Here is a 20,630-nt window from a genome sequence, read left to right as displayed (position 1 = left end):
TGTCCCCCAAGGGTTAGTACTGGGTCCAGTATTGTTTAACTTATTCATCAATTACTTGGATGAGGGGGTAGATGCCTCCTCAGCAAGTTTGTTGATGATACAAAACTGGGAGGAGTAGCCAATACCCCAGAGCTATGCAGCCATTCAGAAGGATCATGACAGGCTGGAGAGATGGACAGAATGGAGCTTCTGAAATTCAGCAAAGGCAAGTGTAGGGTCCTGCACCTAGGGAGGAATAACCCCATGCACATTTTGATAACAGCAATGATGATGCGCCTGGGTTGGCAAATGGCCATGGCATCACTGCTGTTTCTGTGCTGCTGTACTGGACAGGCTGGAACTTTAGTGTGAACTTGAGTTGAAGTGACCTGTGGATGAGTCCACGTGGGAGCCGAGATCTACCTGCAGCCTGTGAAGGACCCCACACTGGAGCAGGCTCCTCGGCAGGACCTACGGACTCATGGGGGACCCATGCTGGAGTGGTTTGTTCCTGAAGGAACAGTGAAAGACACTTTGCAAATGCACACAGGAAAGTAGAAAGACCAGAAGTTAGGTCTTGCACTAATTGTCATCTCTTTCAACTGTGTACATCTCCTTCAAGTGTACATCTCAGAGCTATAAAGTTCTGACAGGCATATAGTAGCATGCATCTTTTTCCTCTAAACCAACTTATGAAGAAAGACAGATTTGACTAAAGTCAATATACATAAATCAAACTTCTTGTAAAAGAACTGTTATGTCTCAAATTAGCCATAGTCTATCATCCCTCTTTATGATCAGTAAACAACTTGAGTCAAGTTAATAATCTGAATTTCTTAAATGCTTCTTCCACAGGAGGAAGCAAGTATTTTTAAGCAGGCTTATCTGAAAAAGGTCCCCAAAGTGAGGGAGGGATATGAATAGAAGAATAGGGTTAAAATATACAAAGTAATCTTCTTGCACTACCTTTAGGATTTACCTTTCCATGGTGATAAAATTATGGGACATAATCTCTACAATGGAAGAAGGTGAATTGTACTAAAAATGCAATACAGTTTCAATACATCACACCAAATCTAGACTCTAGTGCTAAAAAAAATGATACAATCAATGTGTTTTCAAAATGAAGTTTAAAACCTCGTTTCTTGCACTGTTTCATAATGTTAAAGGTCACTGAATTGAAGGTAAAGATGAAGACATTGACATCTGAATTCCAAAACTTTTCTTGGAGACTGATCCACACTAAAGGACTTTAATCATCAACTTAATATCTGTGGGAAAATGACTGGGGGTAAAATTAGAGAAAACTTGGAAGTTATATACATATTCTAACAGAAGTTATAACAGTAAGGGAATTATAGGGTGAAATGCAGTAGCTACTCCCAGGATGGAATGTAGTTGGCATGCCCAAAATCTATTCCACAGTAGTTCCCCACACAACACATCCTGCAACCTTAAGCACATGCTAAACGGATGAAAAGGAGGATGGAGTGGAGTGAAGACACTTGGCCAAGCTCTGTTGCAATCCTTGCAGGAATGGGAACTTGATGGTACCATGTAGTTGATAAATCGCATAGCAGCTGTCAACCAAGGGAGATAGATGTCTTGTTGTTGAATCAGCAACTGTGGGAAAACCACTCTCCTCAGATGAACTTGGTTCATTATAATCTCACTGTAATACCAGAGTACACCTCCATCCTGAAGCTACACACCTCCAAGGTACAACCACCGCTCACTGGGCATGCACTCTAGATTTTATTGACTATGTCTTTAAGAGCAAAGTGAGAGAATTTTAGATGAATCAGTGACAAAGGTATGTATGACTAGAGTCACTTAAGCTCCATCTAAACACAAAGAAATAGTATAAAAGTAAGTTAAGAATGGGGAGAAGTTAGAGAAGACTCCATCATAACTGCAGGGATCAGTTGATGGGCTGAACCTGTCTTCTCCCCCATAAGGACGCCTATTGGGTACGAACCGTACTCTATGTGGGCTGAATTATTATCTCAAGCCCATCTTTTATTAGGGATTAGAGCTTTTCTGTATATCAATTCAAATTTGTTTTTGCAGTCATACTATCAATGGCAATCTTTGAACTTTAACCTGTCACAATTTTCTATTATCAGTGTGTCTATTAATAAAGTGTGTTATTCCAGAAACTGTTTAGTGTGAGTCCTTCTCAAGGGCAGTAGAAGCAGCTGGCAGCAGATAACATACTTGAACAAAACCAATAATATACCGACTATGAGTGGGGAGATCCAGAAGGGGGTCTCTCCTTGCAAACTGAAATAAAGGAATTGACACCAACTTGCTGTTGATGTATGTTCTCCCATACAGTGGACTGTGTAGTGGAGTCCCCATAACAGGACACTGACAAACTGGTCAGATGCAAGGGTCTTGTCTTTCTTGGGGCATTGACAGACTGATCAAACATAAAGGGTTTGAGGAAAACCCCCCTTTCATGTCACAGTATTCTTTCCTTTATTTTTTACTAGAACATGGTCAATTTAGTATGAACAAAATATTTTCTTCGAATGTGATATTCCCAATGAAACTTAAAACCCTTTTTTCCCCTGCAACTTTTGGAGACAGGAGAGACAATTTGACAAAAAGCATAGAAATCCCAGCAATTTTCCTTTTAATTTGACTAATGTATATACCAAAGAATGAACAAAATATGAAATATAAAAGGTATTAACAAAGTAAAAAATCCCTGCATGCTTTCATAAACTTAAGAATTGCAAGCAAAGAGTAGCTAAGAGGAATTAGGTCCCTGATTATCTTTGATTATCTGAGCCCAAATAATTTGCTCCAGACCAGAATACACAATCTGTAACACAGCAGGGAATTTAGCATAGGTTTTCAGATTAACACCCTCATTTCTGGACTTTCCTTTAAAATTAAAAGTGAGAAACACCAGAGAGAACCATACAAAATACACTACTGTACATCATGACAATTTAAAAAAAGGAAAAACAAAAAGAAAGGTTAAAAAACCGCAGTTTTGAAGGAAGAAACTTCATTAAAAATTATCTTGTAACATTTTAGTAAAAAAAAAAGAATTGCTATATTTGATAATAATCCCTCTATAGTACATAGAATTAACATTTCTCATACCCTCTTTCACCTATCCCTTTTCTGAAGATTTTGATCCTGTTCACCCTTTCTTCTTTTTCCACATTCACCTAAGGTATGTATTTTATCAGAACTCAAATCTATCATATTTCCATCCTCTATTCAAAGTCAGTCCAACGGTCCTATCCCTCCCTGGTATCTGCTTCCATGTACCACCAGATTTCTTCTATACAAATTTTATTTTTCCAATAAATGTCTTCCCTGTTCAAGCTCCTGTTCATATTAACTAAGTAGCAGTAAGGGAATTGGATGATATGTATCAGAAATAGTGTGGCCAGGACTAGGGCAGTGATCATCTCCCTGTTCTTTGGCACTGGTGAGGCCATACCTTGAATACTGTGTTCAGTTTTGGGCCCCTCAATACAGGAAGGACATCGAGGTCTTATTCCAGAGAAGGACACCAAAGCTGGTGAAGTGTCTGGAGAGTAACTCATATGAGGAGCAACTGAGGGAGCTGGGGTTGTTTATTCTGGAGAAGGGAAGGCTCAGGGGAGACCTTATCATTCTCTACAACTACCTGAAAGGATGCTAATATCTCAGCTGTTGTATTATTTTGTCAGTAATTTCTGACCTTTTTATTGTATTTCCCAACACTGCTTAGTGTCACAATAAAATGAGATGTGATCCAAATTAAATAAGTGTTTATCATATGGCTTCAAGTTTTGCATAGCTACTGTATAGGTATTGTTCTGTCTCTGCCAGTAATTAGAAATGAGATGTTCAACAGATTTTCTACAGGCATATATTTGAAATTATAACAGCAGTTATGCTATCTTAACCTCCTCTGGTGCAACTTAAAGACATTTCCTCTTTTCCTATCCCTTGTTACTTGGGAGAAGAGGCAGATCCCCACCTTGCTACAACCTCCTTTCAGGTAGTTGTAGAGAGCAATAAGGTCTCCCTTCAGCGTCCTCTTCTCCAGACTAAACAACCGCAGCTCCCACAGCTGTTTCTCATATGACTTACTCTCTAGACCCTTCACCAATTTTTGTTGCCCTTCTCCAGACTTGTTCCAGCACCTCAATGTTTTTTTTGAAGTGAGAGGCCCAGAACTGGACACAGTACTCAAGGTGCAGTCTCACTAGTGCCCAGTATGAGGGAAGAATCACTTCCTTAGTCCTGCTGGCCACACTATTCCTGATACAGGGCAGGATGTTATTGGCCTTCTTGGCCACCTGGGAACACTGCTGGCTCATGTTCAGCTGGCTGCCAACCAGCACCCCCAGATCCTTTACAGATGGGCCTTTTTTCAGCCAAATGTTGCACAAACTTCACTTCTAAACTTTGCAATAAATTCTTACTGGTAGGCATCAAGAAAAACACATCTATATATGCTGATTTTGAGGTGTCATGTAACCACCTACCTGAAAACTGTCTTAAACTGCATTCATTCTTTTTGGTTTTGTGTTGTGATCAAATGGCATTAATACATATCTGTTTTCCACTCAAAATTGAATTTTAGAAATAGGTTTCCTGAGTGTCATGTTAAATAGAATCAGAAAACATCCATATCTAGAGAGTGTGTGTCAGGAAGTAATTTTAACTGAAAATAAGACTGAAATGTTATTTAGATTATTACTAAGAATTTCAGATCCTGCTTATGGTTGCTTCATTTTCAGGAATAATTTAAATATAGTTGAGATTCCTATATAACACTGAAGAGAATAAATTCCTAACCAGTTTCAATAAATATTCCTAAAACCAGAATCCATGGCCACAATAAAAAACTTGCCTTTCTTTTAAAAACAAAAACAAAAAAAAAAAAACCCAAAAACATGTGGCTAGTACAGATTTCTTTGTTTTTGTTTTTTTTTAAACAGATGATAGGGAGACTGAAAACACTGAAAACATGCTACCTAATGTCCATTGCCTCTTGTCCTTTCACTGTGCACCTCCCAGAAGAGACTGTTTCCATCTTCTCTACACCTTCCCATTAGGTAGTCGAAAGGCAGCAATAGGGTATCTCCATGCCTTCTCTTTCCTAGGCTGAACAAATCCAGTTCTCTCAGCTTCCACTCATGTCACATGCTTCAGATCCAGACTTGCTCCAATCTCTCTCTGTCATATACTGGGAGCCCAAGACTGGATACGGGTTTCCAGATACAATTTCATCAGCATGGAATAGAGGGGAAGGATCACTTCCCTGGACCTGCTGGCTGCACTCTTGCTAATACAGCCAAGGATGCTTTTGGCTGCCTTTGTCTCAAGGACATGTTTTTCTGGCTTGTGTACAACTTTTTGCCCACCAGCACCCCCAGATCCTTCTTTTTCTGCATGGCTGCTTTCTAGCCAGTTGGCTCACAGCCCCTACCAGTACATGGGGCTATTTCAGCCCAGACATGGGACTTGGCATTTCCCTTTGTTGAACTCCATGACATTCTGATCAGCCTATTTCTCCAGTCTGTTGGGGTCCCTCTGAACAACAGCTCTGATCTCCAGAACACTGAACACTCACACCAATTTACTGTCACCCACAAACTTGTCAAGGGTGCATTCCATCCTACTGCCCAGATTACTAAAAAAGGTATTAAACACTATCAAACCCTGTATCAATCCCTGAGGGACAACACTGATATCCAGTTCCCAGATAGACTTTGTATCACTACTCAATACCTTTTGAGCCAGGCAGGCCATGACAGTTTTCCTACCCACCTTATTGTCTACTTATTCAATCAATATCTCACCAATTTGGCCATAAGGTTACCATGAGATGCCATGCCGAAGGCTAAAGTAAAAGGTGTGACATCCACAGTTCTCCCCTTGGAGACTGTCTTGGTTTGAAAAGACAGGTATCTGCTAGGGAAAGGCAGGGCCTCTCTAGGAATGGGGAATTCTAATCCTTTCCTTCCGTGTTATTATAATTTGGAAGATTAAAAAAAAAAACTTTTCAGTCAGAGCTATGGGGAAAAGAATAACAGTCCTTTACTAGTAAATATAACAGGACAGACAAACAACAACAGCAATAATAATAATAATAAACAGAACTAAGAACCCTGAGGGGCTTTGTCTCACAAGTCCCGGGCAGTCTGATCTCTTGGGACCCTAAGAGCACTAAACTGAAACGGTGGAAATTTGGGGCTGATGGCTGGAAACGGTGGGTTGTCCCAGCAGGCAGGGGGGTGTCCCGGCAGGCAAAGTGAGCAGTGCTGAAGAAGCCGCGGCGGCTGGACTTGGGCTGACTCAGATCCAGCAGAGCAGTCGAAGAGCTCCGAATTCCTGGGCGCTCTAGCAGATGATAGAATTCTCAGGACCGGACCCCTCCATTAACAGTGGACTCATGCAGCCAGCAGTCGCCCGACCGTCCTCTTCGGAAAACTGAGAGCAGAGAGACCACCACCCTCAGCTCCCGGGAGCCTTTCCCTCCCCCCTAAACTAAGTGATCTACTTCTTTTGTATGGGGCAAGCACCCTTTAAGCATCAGTATTTAGTCTCCTAGCAACTTATGGGGGGAAAAATTCCACAGGAAAACTTAACCCCCAAGAGAGACACACACAGTCAGCTCATCATAGAAAGCTATTAGGTTGGTCAGGCACTACTTTGCCTTGGTAAATCCATGCTGGCTGTTCCCAAACACCTTCTTGCTCTTTATGTGTCTGGAAACAGTTTACAAGAGGATTTCCTTCATGACCTACCCATGGACTGAGGTTAGACTGACAAACCTGTAGTTTTCCAGTTCCTCATCCTCATTCTCCTTGAAGATGAGCATAACATTTGCTTTTTTCCATACTTTTAAGATCTATTCACACTTTTAATTATTTTGATATTGAAATACAAACAGATCTCAGGAACTCCTGATAAGCCTTGATCAAACCAGTTGGGTAGTGAAGCATCCCTTGACCAGGAGCTCTTGCATGGTAAAGGTGGGAACAACAATGATCATATCAGGAACATCAGTTGCCTGACCAAGGTGGGGAACAAGGGATAATCAGTTATCCCCTGACAGCCCTGAAAAACTATTTACCTGAATAAGTGAAATAGTACCATTGTATCATGGGTTGGCACAGTTTTGTTTTTAGTTATAGAGAAATGTGGAATGTTTCTCCCTGCCAGGACCTTAGAGTTGCTTTGGGAGGGGAGGACAGGGACCTATCAGAAAGCTAGCCAAGATATTGGCAGCTAATTTAGCCAATGAAGGTGTCAATGAGACTTTGGAAAGGACACACTTAAACCCCTCATCTCTAGCAGATCTCTCTTTTCTGTTAAGATGGCCATGAGGTAATATCATGGGCAGCAGGGGGGCCCGGGTCAGGCCCCGCTGCCATCTGGGCAGCCGGGCCAGGCCTGGCCAGGCCTCTGGGAGCTGCTGCCTGCACAGGGAGCCACCCGGGCCAGCTGAGCCCCCTTTACCCTGGCTACCAGCTGCTGGCAGGGGAGAGGGGAGGCTGCAGCTCGGCAGTGCTGGCCATGTGCCCGGGGCCACAGCAGTGGGGGCCAGGCCATGACCCAGCTTGGTAGCCACTGGCAGTGGAGAAAGGAAGCCTGAAGCTTTGTGGCAGCTCCAAGCTGGGCCGCCCTGGATGAGACCAAGGGGTGGAAGAGAGGACCTCCATGGTTTCCCCTGTTGGCACAGCTTTGCATTTCTACAGCCTTGCAGCCCTGGGCAGAAAGCACATGGCCCCTGCAGGCCTGGGCAGATTTAACCCTTTCCTAGCAACATGGAGCTTCTAAAGCACAACCCTTCCTTGAGAGAAAGAAGAAAGAAAACAGAGGGTACATAGAACAGACACTGCATGAAGTCAGTGGATTAGAAGTGAAAGAACTGATAATATTATTGGAACAGGATTTTTAACCGGACTTCTCTGGGGTAAACTATGGAGAAATGGACTGTTCTTTGTAGCATCTTAGTGTTGTTGGGGAGAATGCTAATTCTCATCAGAATTAAAGACTGATGTGATTGAGATTTAATTGAGAACTTTAAAGCCCCCACTCCTGGGTCAAAAGGAGGTCTAAGCCTTTGAGACGAAGATGATTTCAGGCTAGAAGTATTTGTAAACAGTACGCCAGATACACTGAAAGGCCTTGCTGATAGAACATCACAGTCTGCAAAAACTCCTTTTGTCTTGTAGCAAATGTCTCCATAAAACTCTAGAGAGACTCTTCTCCTAAGGTAAGGAATGATTATGTTTAAATGGTGAAACTGACTGAAAATTACAGGTTTTGTCTTTCTATGTTAGTTTGTAAGAAAGTTAATAGTTTATAGGGGGAAGGAAAAGTGTTTTGGAGTTTCAGTCTTTTTTAAGTTTAGGTTTTCTTTTTCCCAACTTTCTTTCTTTTTTTCCCATTCTTTTAGTGTGTGTTAATAAAACTATTTTGTTCATTTTTAAGCTCGAGCCTGCTTTGCTTTTTTTCTCCTAATCTCTCTCCTGCAGAAAAAAGAATAAACACTAAATTTGGCAACCAGAATTTGGCGAATGTAAACCACTACACATTGTTACATTGTTATATTTTTGAAAAAATGTCCAGTAGTTACCAACTTGGGTTATGGCCAGGATGGAAACTTACTGATGACTAAAGCAAATCATCTTGTGACCTGATAAAGGCCCTTTGAGCTCTCCTGGACTGCAATGGGCTGTGCCAGCACCTCCCTCTGAGTGGGATGCCTCTCAGAGCTCATGAACCCTCAAGTCAGCAATACTTGAAAGACCATTGCTGATAATGAGGCTTAGGTTGACACCCCCACACACACAGACACTCCTCGAGGTGCAACCCTTGCTCATTGAAAACACAAAGGGATTTGGCATATTTCACTGAACTCAACGGGAGTTTTTAACAGGTACCTTTGCACATATAGATGCATATATCTGTCTGTGTGAGTGCATGTGAATTGATTATGGTATGAATGTTATCTCAAATCTATAATGAAGTCATTGTTGTAAATGCAGTAAACCCTATTGAATCACTTCATAAATGTTAAATTAGTCCATGATTAAGTACTGCTAAACCCTTTTGCACTCTGTCCTGATTTCAGCTGGGAGAGAGTCTTCTTCTCAGTAGCCCTTACAGTGCTGTGTTTTGGATTCATAATGAGACTGGTGTTGATAACACACTGATGTTTTGGTTTTTGTTAAGTTGTGTTTATCCTAAGTCAAGGAGTTTTTTCTTGTCTCATGCTCTGCCACTGAGGAGGTTTGCAAAAGAAACTGGGAGGGGGCACAACCAGGACAGGTAACCTAAACTGACCAAAGAGATATTCCACACCATAGAACATCATGCCCAGTATATAAACTGGGAGAAGTTACCCAGAAGGGCAGCCGATCTGGGTTTGGGAAGGGGGGTCTGGCATTGGTCACTGGGTGATGAGCAGTTGCATTGTGCATCACTTGTTTGTTTCCTTTTTATTATCAGTATTATTATTTGTTATTATTATTGTATTTTACTTTATTTTCAATTATTAAACTGTTCTTATCACAACATACAAGTTTTACTTCTGATTCTCCTCCCCATTCCACTGTGTTGAGGAGGAGGGGGGGGGTCAAGCAAGCATCTGCATGGTTTCTTAATTTCCACCTTTTATTTTGGTTTTATGTCATAAAATAAAGCTTTATGACATTCAAGGCATTCTTTTAGATGAATTTCTATCACTAGCTTTCTATCGAGGGCATATTAAGTAATGAAATAGCCTCATTACATTTAACAAAGTGTGGTTTAAAACAAAAGATTTACATGGCAAGATTTTGGTAGTTGGGGAGGTGACACCCTGCTTCCTGATACCCTGCTTCTTGACCAATATCAGAAGCACAAGCAGGATGCTGCCTACATTCTTCATGTAAAGTATGATTCTCTCAAATCACACTACCATTGGTGTGTAGAAGCCCAGAAGATAAGGAGCTAATGTGTGTCTCAAACACTGATAGACATGGAACCAAACAAGGATTGTCGTGTAAGAGCACGCTGTGCAAATGGGCAAAAAAGAGCAGGATGTGGCTGGAAAAGGGGCCATGCAGAGGTAGGGCAGCACTTTTCTAGGACAAACATTCTTGTTCTGGCTTCTGGAGATAAGTACAACACAGTCCAGAGCAAGGGCAGGAATGAGGTCAAGTAATGGGCAAGACCAGTAGAGGGGGGATGAGACCACCAAAGACACCCAAAGCCCTCCGACCCATTTCCAGAATGGTCCAGAAGAACGAACTGTGTATGATGACTAATTTGCATAGAAAGCGAGGAACTTATCTCTGGTGTGGGGAAAACTTATCTATAAAAAGGTACCCCCACAAAGCCTGTGTGGCTTCCCTCCAGGACCCTGGACACCCTGTCAGCCAGATCGATACTGGAGCCAGGAGTGGTGATCTCCTTTCCTCTCCTATCTGACCTCTCTATTTCTCTTTCTCTCCATCTTCCCTCTTTTATTTTTTTTTTCCTTGCTACTAGAAGATAAGGGACTAACTTATACCAATTTACATGCCAAGTTTATAATTTACTAATAAAACTAGGTAAGTGTTTTCAGACCTTCTGACATTTGTCATTCCTTTTCTACCACAGGCATTTACAAATCTTGAGTGCTCCCTTCCTCTTAGGAGCTGAACAAAACATAGTGGAGTCAATGGAAGGCACAAATTTTACCCACACTCAAAAGGCAAGGGCATGATTGGCAGTTGCTGTCAGATGACCCAGCCATCAAGTGTACCTGGCAGTCCACCAGTTATGACATCACTTATGATCCTATATTTGCTAATGGTGATTGCACCATATAGGCACATCATTGCTCATCTTTCTTACTGCTTCAATAAAGCTTTGTTTTATAACATGTTGTCAGACACCATTAGTGTTCAGACCACAATGGGTTGCACAGATGGCTTTTGTGAAGAAAGATCAGGGGCTGCCCCTGTGCCTAACAAAGGTGGTTCCAGAAAAATCCAAAATGAATTCACCACTGGCCAAAGTTGAGCCAATCAGCAAAGCTGGTAGCACCTCTGTGATAACATATTTAAGAAGGGGCAAAATCACTGCACAGCAGCAGAGTGAGAAAAAGGAAGGGGGCGGGGGGGGGGGGGGGGGGGGGGGAGGCGAGAAGAATGTGAGAAACAACCCCACAGACACCAAGGTCAGTGAAAGTAGAGGGGGAGAAGGTGCACCAGAGCAGGAATACCCCTGTAGCCCATGGCAAGGAGAACAGTGAAACAGGTGGATATGTCCCAAAGAACGCTGGAACTTATGGAATGCCCATGCTGGAGCAGGCTCTTGGCAGGAACTGTAGCCCATGGAGAGAAGCCCATGCAGAAGCATGTTTTATTTCTCTCTCATTCCATCTCCATACCACCTACCTGCCCACATATTTTCTACCTTTTTTACACCTTTAACACAAAGGATTTTCAAGGGTAAAACATACACTAACAGACTGGTATGACAGTAAATTTGTCTGTCAGTAACTTTTGTACAAATCTTCACAAGAATTTCACAAACCTTTTTGAAAAAGGTTAGTGTTTGATTTAAAATAGTCAATTTTACTGGGTTTAGCAAATAAAATTTTAAAAATCGATATAGGACTTTATATCAACATTCATCTCAAAAAAATTTAGAAAAATTGCTTCAGAATATTTGTTAGCTGAACCAAGAGAAGACAATAGAAAAAAATAAAAACAATGAAACACCGACCATCAATATTTTGGAACATAAAAATTGTCTAAATGAGTTTAGCAAACTTCACATAGACACGAGAATCTCTACAGTAGGCAGTTATGGAATAACCTGTTCAGGGGAGACCTCTTTCTAACTCCATTAGTTTCACTTATACCCCGAAGTAAAAGAATTTTGATTCCTTCCAAAATATTTGTTTACTTGTTTAACTGGTGACTTTTAAGAAATCCTACAATTAATTAATTTGCAAGAGAAGTTGAAATTTACAAATCTCCTTAAGCATGCATTAAATTTCTTATGTAATGCCCTATTTATTGATTCTTTATTTTCTGTTTTATCTCATAATATCATGCTAGAAAAAAGGAAATTAAAAAAAAAAAATCCCACCTCCACACCAAAACCTGACAGCCACTCTCATTCTAAACAGCTTTATTAGTTTTGGTGCCAGAAGTGGAGCACCCCCAGTTTTTTTCTACCCAGAGAAGAGGAGGAGGTGAGAACATGTGGGGAAACAACATGGAGACACCAAGGTCAGTGGAGAAGGAGACTTCCTATTTTGGAGGGACAAAAAGTTCCTTAAATTCAAACTAGTTTATTATGAAAAGATAACCATTACAACTGTTTGTACTCTTGCTTTATTATTACATCTGACATGTTGCTCTTAAAAATTCTATCTGCTACTGTTGCTAGGAGTCAGTTGCTGTGCAACCTAAAAGGTATGTGGTGCTTTCAGGTTAAGAAGCACTAATCAATCTATAGCTAGCTCTCCTTATGCATTTCTGACAAATTTGCTTAAAGAGCTTAAAAGTCTTCTCAAACAGTCACCACAAACTGACAGATCTCTTTTATTAAAAGGTTACACTAACAGATTTTACAATTGCACTGGGGTTTGGCTGGGATAGAATTAAGTTTCTTCATAGCAGCTTGTATGGTTCTGTGTTTTGGATTTGTGATTTAAAACAGTGTTTATAACACATCCATGTTTCAGCTATTGATGAAAAGTGCTTATGCAGCATCAAGGTCTTTTCTGTTTCTCTTACTGCCATGCCAGCAAGTAGACTGGGAATGCTCAAGGAGTTGGGATGGGACACAGCTGGGACAGCTGATCCCAATTGTCCAAAATAATATTCTAAACGATATGACATCACAATCATCAATAAAAGCTTCATATTAAGTCCAAGTTGTTTTTGTCAAACTGTGTTTTTCTGGTTTTATTCATTATTTTTAATCTTGAAGATTCTGCAAGCCAAATTACATATCTAAAAATTCCTCTACAGGATCAGTGTTTTCAATAATATTTTTGCAAATCCACTGAAGAAGGATGAAGAAATGGCTAAGAAGTGAACAATATGGCTTTTCTCCTACAAATTGTTCAAAAGTAGCATGATTGATGACATCTATAGGAAATAGGAAATTTGGCCTATGCCTTTTGCTCTTCAATTGTATCCATATTACAACAGAGAGTATAAGGCGTGGATGTTTGTTGACTGGCCTGATGTTTATTGCCAAATGAAATATATAAAACCTGAGAACTGACTGCATTTTCTTCAATAGTAGCATAAATTTAGTCTTACCTTTTCCCAGATAATTATTCTGATTTCACAGATTTCACTTTGTTTTTGAAACCTCTACCCCTTTCAAATAAGATGAAGGGCACTATCACAGAAATTATTTCTTTAGGAACATAAGAATAAAAGCATGTCTTGAAAGTTATCAAAAAGGCTGAGATAACTAGACTATACAACACCCAGATTGTGCATCTCAAAACATTTAATACTACTTGGTCAAGGTTTTCTACAGGGACCTCAAAAAAGAATAACAAAAAGAAGACTCCTTTGAAAGCAAGAAGTCAGGGGGAAGGGGGAGGGGAGAAATTTTTTTCCTAAGAGAGCATTCATGAATGAGAACTGCTTTTGTAACTGGTATTTTGTTTCTTCTCCATAATTCATAAGCTTGCAGTGTTTTTTCTAAAGCAAATCACAGAATCACAGAATTAACTAGGTTGGAAAATACCTCTAAGATCATCAAGTCCAACCTATGACCTAACACCACCTTATCAACTAAACCATGGCACTGAGTGCCACATTCAGTCGTTTTTTAAACACCTCCAGGGATGGTGGCTCTACCACCTCTCTAGACAGCCCATTCCAGTGCCCAATCACTCTTTCAGTGAAGAAGTTTTTCCTAATGTCCAACCTAAACTTCCCCTGGAGCAGCTTAACACTTTGTCCTCTCATTCTGACAGCCTGGGAGGAGAGACTAACTCCCACCTGACTATGACCTCCTTTCAGGTAGTTGTAGAGAATGATAAGCTCTCCCGAGACTCCTTTTTTCCAGGCTAAACAACACCAACTCCCTCAGCCGCTCTTCATAGGGCTTGAGTTCCAGACCCTTCACCAGCCTTATTGCCCTTCTGTGGATGCATTCGAGTATCTCAACATCCTTCCTAAATTGAGGGGCCCAGAACTGGACACAGTACTCAAGGCCTCACCAGTGCTAAGTACAGGGGAAGAATCACTTCCCTGGATCTGCTAGCCACTTTATTCCTGATACAGGCCAGGATGCCATTGGCCTTCTTGGCCACCTGAGAACACTGCTGGCTCATGTTCAGTTGTCTGTCGACTGGTACCCCCAGGTCCCTTTCTGCTTGGCCACTGTTCAGCCACTCTGTCCCCAGCCTGTAGCACTGCAGGGGGTTGTTGTGGCCAAAGTGCAAGACCCAGCATTTGGACTTGTTAAACCTCAAAGCCAAACCTTTTTTTCTTTTTTTTTTTTTTTTTTTTTTTCTTTTTTTTTGCCTAGTGGGCTTATAAAACAAACCATTAAGAAAAGTTACTTCTTCAGGCTAGTGAGGCACTGGAACAGGTTGCCCAGAGAAACTGTGGATACCTGTCCTAGGGTAACTTTATGATGCTTGTATCCCCAATCGTCTGTTCTGTTTGTGCTGTATATTGAGTTCTGGGCCTTTAAGACTGGTTCTAAGAGCAAGAAGCGCGGAGTTTGTTTTGAGAAAACTGCCTGACTCCTACACGTTCTTCTCTGGACAGGGTATTCGGTGGAGGCTTAAAGAGACTGCAGGACAGAGATTTTTTTTTGCTTTTAGTAAGTTTCAGCTAGCTAGGGCAGAGAAGTTCCCTGGACTGTTGTTTTTTTTTTTTTTTCCTTTTTCTTGGAACTGTTTAAACCTGCTCTGGACTGAAAACCCAGGGGAGCACTGGGGGCTTGCACCTGCAGCCCACCGGGGCCTGGACCTCGGCATTTTCCAGCAGCACCGGAGGGACTGGGACTGATAAAAACTGAGAGAGAGCTGAGCTATACCCACGGCAAGAACTTTCTCAATTTGCCATCTCACTCCAGAACTAGAGGTTTTATTGTTTCATATTATTCATTCTTTATACTTGTATGCACTTTGTTTGTTAAGTAAAATAGTTTTTCCACTTTTCTCTGAAGAAGTTTTTTACTGGACCGGTTGGAGGGAGGGGCCACTTGGGTTTGCTTCCCGAAGGGATCCTATTCAGGGGTTTTCTCCCAAATTTGTCCCTAAACCAGGACAATACCCCATCCCTGAAAGTGTTCAAGGCCAGGTTGGATGGAGCCCCAAGCAACCTGGTCTAGTGGAAGGTGTCCCTGCCCATGGCAGGGGGGTTGGAACTGGATAATCTTTAAGGTCCTTTCCAACCCAAACCATGATGATTCATGATCTCCTGCACTTTTAGGATTTGACCTTGTAAAGAACACAGAGGAAAGTCAGAATCCTGAGTCAAGCACCTATTTTCCTCAACACAGACGAAAAGATTACAGTATTTGCTACTTATAGTTACTTTCAAAGACAGATAACTGTAAAATTAAAAGCTATCCTATTGATTGTGATCTCAAAAGTGAGGGAAAACAGCTTGGAAAACAGTCTAAAAATATTTTATCTACACAGCTACAGTTAAAGACATCTAGATATTTATACTGTAAAAATAGTTGCACTTAAAAAAATAGCTAATGATTATCTGAACTCCACTTTACAGTCTTGGTTTTTGTTAGATTTAGTTTCTACTGAGAGCAAGTGTTTCCTTCTGTGTTGCTCAAGGATGCACTAGAGACAGAAGGGACTTAGCAAAGAGCAGCTGCAAAGCTTTCCAACTTCAGTTGTTCCATAAGTGATATTTTATTAGTACCATAAGACAGTCTCTTGAATGCAACTAAGCTTCTGCAGACATATAGGTTTGTTTATATAAGAATAGGATAGAGTGTCAATCTGTTAAGTTTGGTGAGAGCTTGGTTAAATAAGTATTCTTCACATGAAGAAATTCAACCAGAATCAGACCCTACACAGATTAAGCCAACATTTCCCCCTTCACTATTATGGAGTATCTCCCTCATCTGTGAGATGTTTCTACAGTATATACTGTCTAAGTTCAATGTTCCCTTTAGTCTTTTCCATTCAAATTCCTTCTCCCTCCTTCACTTCTCAGCATCAAACTTTTAAGTACTTGATGCAAGTACATAGACCAGGCTTTGACACACATGCAGATGTTCATATGCTCAATCTCTCTAAACAGCTGTTTCACATGTACATGATAAATATCTGTCCAAAATGAAATAAATATTGCCATCTACACTTAAGACTCGTGAACATTTTCCAACATGAGTATGTTTTCATTTTGTTGTATCTTTACTAAATTTATTATTTTTCCAGCTGGCATAGTGTCAAACACCCAGAACCTTCAGGAAAAGTAACTTCTTTGCAATTCCAAGAACAGGGCATGTTTAAAAAAACACACCACCTTAATCACCTGTATTTAAATGTACGCATAGATACAAGTATATTATATATATATATATATATATATATATATAAAGATAGATACTAAAACCCTCCTGAAAACAGCTACTCCAATACTAAGTTCCAGTAAATCCCTGATTTTTAAATAGTAAATTTATTGTGGTAAAGGGTTATTACACCAAGAGATGTCAAGCCAGACACAGAAGCACTACTATATCACAAAGGAATGAGGCTTTAATATGTTCTGCAGAAACCTAAGCAGATATCAACCCAGCACACTTCTATATTATCTAAAAAAATAATTTTAAACTTCCTCACATTCTCCAACTACACGAAAAGGCAAAGTCCTCAATATGATTATTTTTACAATATGTTTGAATATGTTTTAACTAACCTTCAGGATTCTGATGTGAAAAATAGATCCTGAACTACTGAATAAGTGTTCTTTCTAGTCATTTGCAATTTGCTGAAGGAATCTTCTTCAAAATAAATTTTAAATGTCAATTCTGTGTATATTGAGATGAAGCAGGCAACTTTTACACCTCAAAAGAAAACAGATTAATAAAAGAGCAACTGTAGGCTATCTCTGCAGCTCAGCTGGATACACTTCAGAGATGTCTAATATACAGTGCTTCCCAGCCTTGACACACCACCCCTACCTCAAGTAAACTGAAACATTAACCATGTGGAAGTGAAACATCTAACAAGGAAAAGGAAAGAATAGTGGATAGGAAACAATTCTGCAAAAAGGAACCATATTGAAGAGATGAAAGCAAGCAACAGCAGATAGAGAAAACAGAATTATATGTACATGAACAGAAAAAAATGATCAGCAATAATAAAAAAGCAAAGTAGGACTAAAACATAAATTGGAAAAGCAAATAAAATGTTGACCCAAAAAAGTTTTCAAGACTGGTATTTAACTCATCTAGAAACATAATCAACAAAATGGTGGACAAGGGAACTAGAGAGACATGGATTTGATTGATGGACCACTTGGTGAAAAAGGAATTGGCTGGATGGTCACACTCAGAGTTGCAGTCAGTGGCTCAGTGTCCAAGTGAAAAGAAGTAATGAGTGACATTCCTCATGGGTCTGTATTGGGACTGGTGCTGTTTAACATCTTTGTCAGCAACATGGACAGTGGGACTGAGTGCACACTCAGCAAGTTTGCCAATGACACTGAGCTGTGTGGTGCAGTTGACATGCTAGAGAGACAGGATGTGATCCAGAGGGACCTTGACAGGTTTGAAAGGTGGGTCTGTGCAAACCTCATGAAATTCAACAAGGCCAAGTGCAAGATCCTGCACCTGGGTCAAGGCACTCCCAAGTACAAGTACAGTCTGGGCAGAGAATGGATTAAATGCAGCCCTGGGGAAAGGGATTTGGGGCTGTTGGTAGATGAGAGTCTCAATATGTCTCAGCAATGTGTGCTTGCAGCCCAGAAAGCCAACCGTGTCCTAGGCTGCATCAAGAGGTATGGTCAGCAGGGTGAGGGAGGTGATTTTCCCCCTCTATTCTGCTTTAGTGAGACCCCACCTGAAGTTGTGCATCCAGCTCTGGGGCCCTCAGCACAAGAAAGATGTGCATCTGTTGGTGCAAGTCCAGAGGAGGCCACAAAGATGATCAGAGGGCTGGAGCACCTCTCCAATGAAGACAGATTGAGACAGTTGAGGCTTGTTCAGCCTGGAGAAGAGAAGGCTTTGGGGAGACCTTATAGGAGCCTTCCAGTACCTAAAGGGGGGCTACTGCAAGGCTCTGGAGAGGGACTTTTTACAAGGGAAAGCAGTGAGAGAACAAGGGGTAATGGCTTAAAGCTGAAGGAGGGTAGGTTTAGATTAGATATTAGGAAGAAATTCTTTACTGTGAGGGCAGTGAAGCACTGGAACAGGCTGCCCAGAGAGGCTGTGGCTGCCCCATCCCTGAAAGTGTTCAAGGCCAGGTTGGATGGGGCTTTGAGCAACCTGGTCTAGTGGAAGGTGTCCCTGCCCATGGCAGTGGGACTGGAACTAGATAATCTTTAAGGTCCTTTCCAACCCAAACCATTCTATGATTCTAGGAAAATGTTCCAAGGCTGTTCTTTAGCTTCCCCCATTATCTGTATTCCAAATATCCCTTTAAAAATACAGCATTTTGTCTTCCATTTCATGGGCTTGTATCTGCATGTTAGTAAACAGTAATTCTAAAAATTGAATCATTCTTTTCCTGATACAATATTACTTTACAGTTAGCTTAAAATTAGGTTTAATTCAAAAGTATTAATAATGTGATAAAACAAAATGGAATCACTGAAGATAAAAATATCCTAGTTTTGTGCCACGTAAATACGTGTGTAAGAGGCAATTAAACCTTTCATCGTGGCACTAAAGGAGAGAGAGTAAATTCAAGTTAATACAATTATAGAGGAAATACATATGGGATTTATGTGGCTAAGGGGTTGTGAAGAATTAGATAGTTACATGGTAATTTAAAAATAGGTTAAAACCCATACTAGATATGTTGTCTCATTTTTCCATGTAGAACTTTTATTAGACAGCAGAAAGATGCTATGCTCATAAGAAAGATAGCATGTACACTTTTTGTAAGAAGAGGTATACTTCCTAACACAGTATAAACTAGGGTTAATAGATTATGAAATTATTTTAAATCATCTACTGAGATAATACAACTTGATACAGAAACTGAATGACAAGAAACCATATGGATCAACAACATGGCATGGTAGGGCCACCTTATTTAAGAAGGCATAGCCAGGTAGATGGCTCTTATTCCTTTCAAACTATACATTCAACATTTCTTTAGCCCTTCAGAAACAAATGTGTTTCTAAGAAAGTAAGACAAACACACAGCATTGTGTGCTCTAAATATGCACAACTCCTTTGAGTTTACTGAAAACTTAGTGGTTTCTATACTAACAGGTTAAATTCTACAAGTAGCACAAGCTGAAGAATTAAAAAATACTCTGAATCAGTGCATGAAAAAAATAATACCATCAAATATTCCATGTAGAACAAATATGTTTTTAAAATAAAATAAAAGTGTTAGCTGATGAGAAGAAAATGTTAGGAATTCAGAGGTACAGCCATAAAATGAAATTATAAAATTAAATTACACTTGCACCCAGACATGACAATTAAGTGCACTGAAGAATCTTATATAGTACCAATCAGCCCTTCAACATCTACTATTAACTACTAATCGCACCTTCAAGATAATTTTAAAGGATCTCTAATGTGTACTACAGGTAACATAGGCCTTTCCCTATTGATGTACAAGATACTTTGGAACATTACAAGTACTGCAGTGTGTCAGATAACTTCTAATAACATATTTTTTAAAAAAGATAAATACCCTTCATAATAAACAACCACAGGGCAATTTACATCATTTTTCCCCTTTGGAAATTATGTCTCTTCCTATATTATAAATTAGGAAGGAAGAAAGGCTGAGGAAGAGAATGCGCTCGAGGGTTTTCTCTCTCTCCCTCCCCCCCTCCCCCCTCGAATCAATAGCGAAGCCCAATGCAGCAGTCCCAGCCTGGATGCTGCAAGGAAGGAGGAGGTAAAAGCTGGGGTGGAAGCAGGGGAGAGAAGAAAGGGATAGAAAGGCAGAATTGCAAGCTTATACAGAACAGTTACATTCACCTGAATCGTGGAAAGCTGTGTTGTTCTTGCTGGTGGTGGCTGTTGTAGGTGATGATTAGGAAGCAAATAGAAAGCAGTGGAAGAGCAGATGTTGATGAGTAACAGTCACCAGGACTACGGTGACTATGGCGCTTGATTCACAAGGCAACAGTTGCTATAACTCACAAAAGAGAGAGAGAGCAAGCAAGAGAGAAGGAAGCAGTAGCCCAACCGAAGAGATCCGGAAGAGGCAGGGCTTCCCGTATGACGGACAGCTTTTAGGGCCGGAGGGGAGGAGGATCTGTTTCCTCAAGGAGGAAAGAAAAGAAGGTTGGTAGGAACGTATTAAAAACCCCACCTCACTAAGAGCGTGCGAGGGCGCATTCTATCCCCAACAAGCAAAGTGGCACTAGTATGGCAATGGACTGTCCATGGATGTAAGATCATACTACATCGGAGTGGGCAAGGAGGGAACCTATAGTGGTGGCTGATAGTTCAAATGGATAGCAACTGCCAGGCCGAAACACGAGTGGGAGGGAGAAGGA

General features: G+C 40.7%; 1 protein-coding gene across 1 annotated transcript in view; it reads right to left on the bottom strand.

Annotated features, from left to right (window-relative positions):
* Positions 1 to 20,312, bottom strand: part of LOC120764838 (transcription factor RFX3-like) — a 278,652-nt gene extending 258,340 nt beyond the window's left edge. Inside the window, exon 1 of the mRNA XM_040088916.2 lies at positions 20,107 to 20,312. The gene's annotated coding sequence lies outside the window, so the exon portion shown is untranslated. The remainder of the gene's footprint in view (positions 1 to 20,106) is intronic.
* Between the last annotated feature and the right edge of the window lie 318 nt (positions 20,313 to 20,630).

The sequence above is a fragment of the Hirundo rustica genome, chromosome W (assembly GCF_015227805.2).
Source record: "Hirundo rustica isolate bHirRus1 chromosome W, bHirRus1.pri.v3, whole genome shotgun sequence".
NCBI lineage: Eukaryota > Metazoa > Chordata > Aves > Passeriformes > Hirundinidae > Hirundo > Hirundo rustica.
The sequence above is the reverse complement of the archived record's forward strand: the minus strand, read 5'-3'. Positions and strand labels throughout refer to the sequence as shown.